Raw genomic sequence first — 7,760 nt, 5'->3', positions numbered from 1 at the left:
TCTGTGGCGTCCTACTCCAGCTTTCTACAGACCGTGCTGTGAAACCAAGTGAGGTTCACAGTCGACTTGGTCTGTGACTGTTTGTCATTTGGGTCAGGAACAACACCCAGCAACTGCTGACAAAAGTCCTCAATAGTCCATCTCTGATGGTACTGCTCCCAACTACCTATGCATCCACTCATAGGATCTATCACCGTCGATCCTCAGCCCCAGCTGATAGGCTACGTTGTGCAGGGTGATAGTCATCTCCCCACATGGTAGATGAAATGTGTGCGACTCATGCCTCCACCTCTCTATCAACGCAGAGGCAAGTGGCCAGTTGTGCTCAAACTCAACCATATAGGCCACATACTCAAACCCGGCTCGTCTGAGATATGGCCTAATCTGCTCTGGCGGGCGTGTCATCAAATTCCACTTGGTGCGCAAGATCCGAGGCGCCTACCAAACAAAACATAAAATTAAAAAAATCAAGAACACCTAAAATAACAACTTAACTGTTTATTAATTATAATGAAATAAACAAAAATAATAAAAGTATACCACTCGATGAAGTCTGCCAGTAATGTGCTCGACCTGATCTAATTTGTAGAGCGTCTCCTCGTAGCCTAATAATTGTTGCTCCATCTAACCACACTCTATTGAAATCAAACAACATATACTTAACTTAATTCCTTTCACATCAAATAAATACCAAAAATAACATATTCGAAACTTACTAACTAAAATTTACCTCAACTAGATGACTCCGTCAGCTAACACCCTAAACAACCTTAATCAATTACTAACTAAATCCTAAATTTTACTAATCATATTTTTTACTATTATTACTTAACCTAACTAATTATTCTACTAATTACTTTGTAATTCACGACTTAAACTAATTATTCTAAGTAACCTAACTAACAATTGATTAACTACTTATACTAATTAACATGTTACAAACAATATACAGCAACTGTACTTAAAAACAATAACATCCAAATTTTAACTAACATGTTATAAAGTCTAACTAAAATGTAAACATTAACTCTAACTAACATGTAACCTCTAACTAGTAACTTTAACTAATATATAAACAGTTACTCTAACTACCTTGAAAAAAAAGTCATTCTAATTAACGTACTAATCTAAAACAGAGGATGTCGTAAATAACAAACTTCACGCACCAGAGAGCAGGAACAGAGTAATTTTGGAAAAGAGATAGAAAAAAAAACGGAATGAGGATGGATCCACCTGACTTTTATAGTGTGTCGAACTCAACCTAGAGTTCGTCAGAGATGCGGCGAACTCTATATAAATTATAGAGTTCGCCAGGTGCGACGAACTTGCTCTACTTACAAAAAAAATCGTATTTTCGAAAATAAAGTTAAAATCTTTTGTTTTAGAAACAAATTATTTTTTTTATTTTATATTAGAAAAAAATCCAGATTATATCTGTTGTATAATATGTTTCACTTTGATCATTTATGTTACACAGTAAATAAAAAATCCAAAATTATTATATTTAAAATATGTAATTTCATAACACGATATTACAACTTCATTCCTATTATGAAAAAGGAATACAACAACATAATTCATAATTTCAGGGTCATCAGAAGCCCACAGCGACAACCATAAGTCCATAGCATTGTAGTCAAGGTTATATGGCTCAATTAAAATCCATGTAGCTACCACTACCATAAAGCACTGAACTAAATATATATTTTTAATTTGATGTAAGTTCTCACCAATATTATATACATGTCGACTTTACGTGAGAAGACACGGCATGCATAAAATCAAGGACATTGATAATTATTACTAGCGTCATTTACGTGCCAAGTCAAGTCCAAGGTGCTTTCATTAATTATCAATAATATTATTGTTATTATATATTTTTATTATTTGTAGTATTGAGTGTAAGTCCACATATGCATTAATTCTTTGATGGCACACATATGATAAGGAATACGATGCAGGCTCTGCTCTGGTCTTGTAATAAAAATTTGAGAGAGGTGGTAGGTTGCTATCGTTTTATACGTAATTAATATCTTTAATTGGGGGAAAAGTTTCAACATATAATACAGTAATTATAAGATATGAATTAATTCGGCCACCACTTTACTGGCTTCATAACCATATCTTCATTAATGGGTCTTTGGTCACCAAAGATTTAGATTATAGTCTTATTACTGAGGTCATATCGATCATCTTACAAGTCATACTAAATAATTTTAGTTGGAGTATGATATATTTTGAAATTAAAAAATGCTATAAATATAAAAAAATTAACATCATATATTTATGTATATCTATATATTATTATATTATTCTAATAAAATAATTAGTCACAAATTCATTTGGAATACAGTAAAATAATTAATATTAGAATAATCAAATTTTTCTGCAATAATATAATCAATTTTTTATAAACACTAAATTCATTTTTTTTATATGTAGATGATTTTAATATTTATGGGTAATTTAAATTTAAGTTGAAATAGAACAATAATACCTCTCGATAACTTGTTTATATATAGAAAACAAGTCATCGGTGCTCAACAATAGTTTGATTTTATTTTAAAAACTATAGCAAAAAAAGAATTTTGCTATGTGTTTTGGAGGCTAAACTACATACAGGGAAAAGCTAATCAATTATACTATTACTCGGTTAGTAATTATTTTTTATAGGAATGTGGTTCATTGAGTAACTTGGCAATGAAAAAATTGCAGAAGAAAGTGCAAAGCTCAGCAAAGAATGAAAACTGAAAGTGGTGCCTTGAATTATGAATTAGTGATAGAAAATAAAGATGCATAAGGTATATCTTTTTAACAATATTGAGTGAATTTTTTCTAACCATCTCTAAAATAACATATAAATTTCTCTATTTTTATAATGTGTCATATCTTAATTGGATATTTACTTTTAATTTGAGTTATTATTTTAACCATAGTTAGATTATATTATAATTAAATTTTTAAAAGGGATAAATGTATAATTTATTAAAAGATTAGAAACTGATTTTTTTAATTTTCCAAATCACGTTAAAGGTAGTCCTAATCCTAAATTTTTATTTCCTCGTTCTCTTTCAATGTCACTCAGAAACTCTTCCTCACCAGTCAGCCTCTCCTGAAGTCTCGAACGGCCGAACTCCAGAGTCCAAAAGTCACGATCGCTGGCTCCTCTGATTCGTCTCGCTAGCTTCGGTGTATCTCCAACATGGCGTCGTCACGTCTATGCCTCCCTTGCTCTGCGTCGTTGCGTCTCCTTACTCCGGTGCGTTTCTCTTCGTCGCGTCCTCGTTCGTCGCTGCTATCACCCCTGGTCAGAGTCTGTTTCGACATGTTTTGACAGGTTATTTTTCTCTCTTCTCTGCATCTTTGAATGTCTTTGTCAATTTTTTTAGTTATTCAGTTGGCTTCTTATAATTTGATTACAATCGACGAGACAATGCTACTTGGGAGGCGCGACGAGGATGAAGGAATGGGAGAGGAGCGAAAGGTCGAAAGCCATTACAGAGGGTTAGGATACATCTATCTTCTGAAAATGATTTAGAGAAAAAGTCATGTTTCAAATTTTAATACTTTAAAAAATTACATAATTACCGATTTTAAAAATTAATTTAATTATAAAATAGTATAACCATGATTAACCTAATAACCAATTAAAAAGTGACATATCACACAGAATAATTACATGTTACTTTACAAAAAGTATATATATATATCTCAATTGTAGTAAAGATTCATTATATTGAGTTGTAGAATTTGAAAAAGGCATGCATCTTAGCACTTGCACAATTGTCACAATATTCATAGAGATCAGAATCATCATTATTGTCTAAAGAAGAAAAAAAACTACAATAAATAAGAATAGATTTAACAATTTTGGAGGTAGCATGACCTAATTTCTTAAACAAAAAACAGATAAAATTGTAGGCTTTGTATTATGATCTAGTTGTGGAATAGTAACATTGTGAAATTAATAAAGGCTTCTATTATTGAAACCTTGCAATAAAATCTTCTTAATATACTTGCACCTCACAAAACAAAAATAGTCATAAAACTTATACAAATACTACATCATCCTTAATAAATTTGGACACACTAATCATATTTTTTATAATTTGAGGAGCATCAGTTAAAGATTTTAACTTAAACCAACATTTTAAATCATGAGCATGTAAATATAAATTATCAATATATTTAATATGCACACCCATTCATTACCTACTTGAATTTGTTCAAGGCCAGAATACTCAAAACAAGATAACAAAGTAGATTGATGAGGAGTAACCTGATGGGAGGTGCCCGTGTCTGAAAACCATAAAGGATCTGAGGCAGAGAAAAGAATAGCCATGTATGCTTATGGATTGCGAAAAGAGGGTGGAGGTGGTGATATAGATGAATTTGATGTTGAAGGATACATAGGGATGAAGTAGTTGAAAAAGAAGAATTTGATAATGCATATCTTGAATTTTGAAAGGATGGTGGTCGATCTTGATTAAAGCATGGGAAACAATTCCATGCAATGTGTCCTAAACGACCACAAATCTAGTATTGTGGTCGATTATTACCAAAAAAGGAGCGACCACCACGAGAAAATATTCCACCATGTCCACGGCATCCACCAAAACCTCTACCAGAGTAGTTTGATGAAGGAAAAGATGCTTGAGTGATGTGAGCTTGTGCTAGAATTGTACCAGATTTTTAAAACTTCTCTAGCAAATCATCATGAGAAGGAATTGAGGTTTCTACTTTGTGAAGAGAATACAATTTTGGATTTGTAGAAATAGTAGTGATGACGGTCTAATAATCCTCATTAAGACCTTCTAATAACACTTCTACATGTTCATCATTGGATTATCGATAATGCCAACAAATCTATAATCTTTTTCACCTTGAAAACATAGTCTACAGTAGAAAAGGCTCTGCTTCTTGGTAAGTTTCGATTGTGATTTCAATTGTTTTTCCTTAAACTAGGCTAGTTTAATAAAGTAATCTTCAATGTTGCTCCAAATATCATGAGCAAACTTACAACCAATAATTTTATTTTTAAAAGATCTTTTCATAGGTGCTAGCAACCAGGAGATGATGTTATAGTCTTCCTATTTCCTTCTCATATAAGTAGTGGAAAGAACACCAGCAACACGATCATCATCCATTGCATACTGAGAAGGAATTAATCAACATGAAGATGATCTTTAAGATCTTGTCCAATAATTGCTACTAATTCTTGTAATTGCCAAGTCTTTTGATTATTCTCATTGAGTTTATGATGAGTGGATATTTTATACATTTTTTGGAATCATTTTCATATAATTTTTAGCATATTTTGTTTAATTTTTATTAAGTTTTCATAGGTTTTAGTGTTAAATTCACATTTTTAGATTCTACTTTGAGTTTGTGTGTTTTTGTGCAATTTCAGATATTTTTTGGCTAAAATTGAGGAGTTGAAGCAAAAGTCTGACTCAAAGACAGAGAAAGTATTGCAGATGCTGTCCAAATCTGACTTCCTTGCACTCGGAAGAGATTTTATGGAGTAATAAAAATCCAAATGGAGCATTCTCAACGGCTATAGAAAGCTGACTTCCAGACATTTCTAGCAATATATAATAGTTCATACATTGCTTCAGAATATAAGGCCCAAAACTGGCGTCCAATGCCAGCCTCCTACTCCATTCCAGGTGTCCAGCGCCCAAAGGAGGAGACTAGCGTCCAAATGCCCAAAGAGGACCCCCTAGCCAGCGTTCAACGCCTTAGAGGCCTACTAGGACGTGGAGCTCATCAAAGCTCAGCCCAAACATTCACCAAGTGGGCCCTAGAAGTGGATTTAGCACTAAAAGACTGTTTTATCCTTTTTTATGTAATCCTTAGTTATTAGTTTAGTATTTAAGTGATATTTTACATAATCACATAGACCTCTATGCCATATTTTCGTTCAACATTGTGTTTTTTATCAGTATGAGTTTCTAAACCTCCTAGTTGAGGGGAGGAGCCCTGCTAAGTTTTATGGATTAATAAAAGTATTAGTATTTCTCTTCAAATTCGTGTTTGATTTAAATCTAAGATGTATTTTTCGTTCTTCAACATGATGAATGGGATGACCAGTGACAATCATCTTCGTTCTTCATACTAAGACCGCGTGCCAGACAACCACCCGTGTTCTTCTTGTGTTCGTGTGAATACTTAAGTGGAAAGCATTGAACCGCCATCTTGACTATACATCTCTTAGACAGCTAATCCATCATGACTTTGTTGGGGACTTCTCGAGACACCAGTTCAGCTGAGGTATGGGAAGATTAGGGTCTCTGTGGTAGAGGCTAGAACCAAGGTGCAACATCCTCTGATACGGAAGATTCGACCTTGTCTGTGGCGTTTTGAGTAGGATCACTAAAGAGAATGAACTGCAGAAACTTCACCCTCAATAGAATGGATCCGCACTAACCCTGGGGTTCAAATTTGGAGGAGTATTGGCGGCTGCTCAAACCAGTGTCAATCACATATAGTCTACCATAGAAGAAATCATTCACAATTAAAGAAGACAGTAATACCCGAGTTAATCCAGAAGGACAAAGCATCTCCAAGCCTTAACCACCTTCTTATCATAGTTTACACGACTTCTGAGTTCTGATTACCCTTTTTCATTCTTTTTATGCTTTTAACCAAATTCAAATCAATAACTCTTCTATCTGCCTGACTAAGATCTGCAAGATAACCATAGCTTGCTTCAAACCACAATCTTCGTGGAATCGACCCTGACTCGCTCAGTATTACTTGGACGATCCAGTGCACTTGCTGGTTCAGCTGTACGAAGCGTGGGGATTTGTGCACCAAGTTTTTGGCGTCGTTGTCGGGGATTGTTTGAGTTTGGACACTGACGGATTATCTTGTTCTCTAGATCAGGTATTGTCTTTAATTTTGTTAGAGTCTTTTATGTTATTTTTCTTTTTATTTCGAAAAATCAAAAACCTTTTCAAAATTTTTTTCCCTTTCTTTGTTTAATCTTTATTTATGGTTTGAGTCTTTTGCTTTTGTTCTTGTGGTAATTTTCAAATTCTTTGAGTCTTTCTTTCAAAAAAATTTTCAAAATTAGTGTCTTTTGTTTGAGTCTTGTGTCAATCTTTAAGTTTGGTGTCTTCTTGTGTCTTTTCTTTAAATTTTCGAAAATTTTGTCTTTGGTTTTCAGAAATTTTAAGTTTGGTGTCTTTTGAATGTTCTTGTGTTCTTTGAATTCGTTGAGTTTTGTTCTTGGTGTTCTTCTTGATCTTCAAAGTGTTCTTGTCTTTCTTCTAGTCTTGATCTTAAAATTTTTAAGTTTGGTGTCTCTTTGTATTTTTCTTTAAAATTTTTTGCATAGTAGTGTCATTAGATCTAAAAATTTTAAGTTTGGTGTCTTTTTGTTGTTTTTCTCTTTCCTCATTAAATTCAAAAAATAAAAAATATCTCCTCTATCTTTGTTTTAATTTAATTTTCAAAAATTTCATTAAAAATTCAGATTTTAATTTCAAAATTTTTATCTTATCTTATATTAGTTTTAAATTTCAAAATTCAAATCTTTTCAAAATCAAATCTTTTCAAAAAAATCTTACCTTTTTCAAAATCTTGTCTTATCTTTTTATCTTTCTTCAAAATTCAAAAATCTTATCTTATCTTATTTTAAAATTTAAATTTTAAAATTCAATTTCAAATTTCAAATTTCAAATTTTAAAATCAAACCTTTTCAAAATTCAAATCTTTTTCAAATCTTTATCTTATCTTGTTGACTTTTTCAAAAT

The sequence above is a fragment of the Arachis duranensis genome, chromosome 7 (assembly GCF_000817695.3).
Source record: "Arachis duranensis cultivar V14167 chromosome 7, aradu.V14167.gnm2.J7QH, whole genome shotgun sequence".
Classification (NCBI taxonomy): Eukaryota; Viridiplantae; Streptophyta; class Magnoliopsida; order Fabales; family Fabaceae; genus Arachis; species Arachis duranensis.
The sequence above is the reverse complement of the archived record's forward strand: the minus strand, read 5'-3'. Positions refer to the sequence as shown.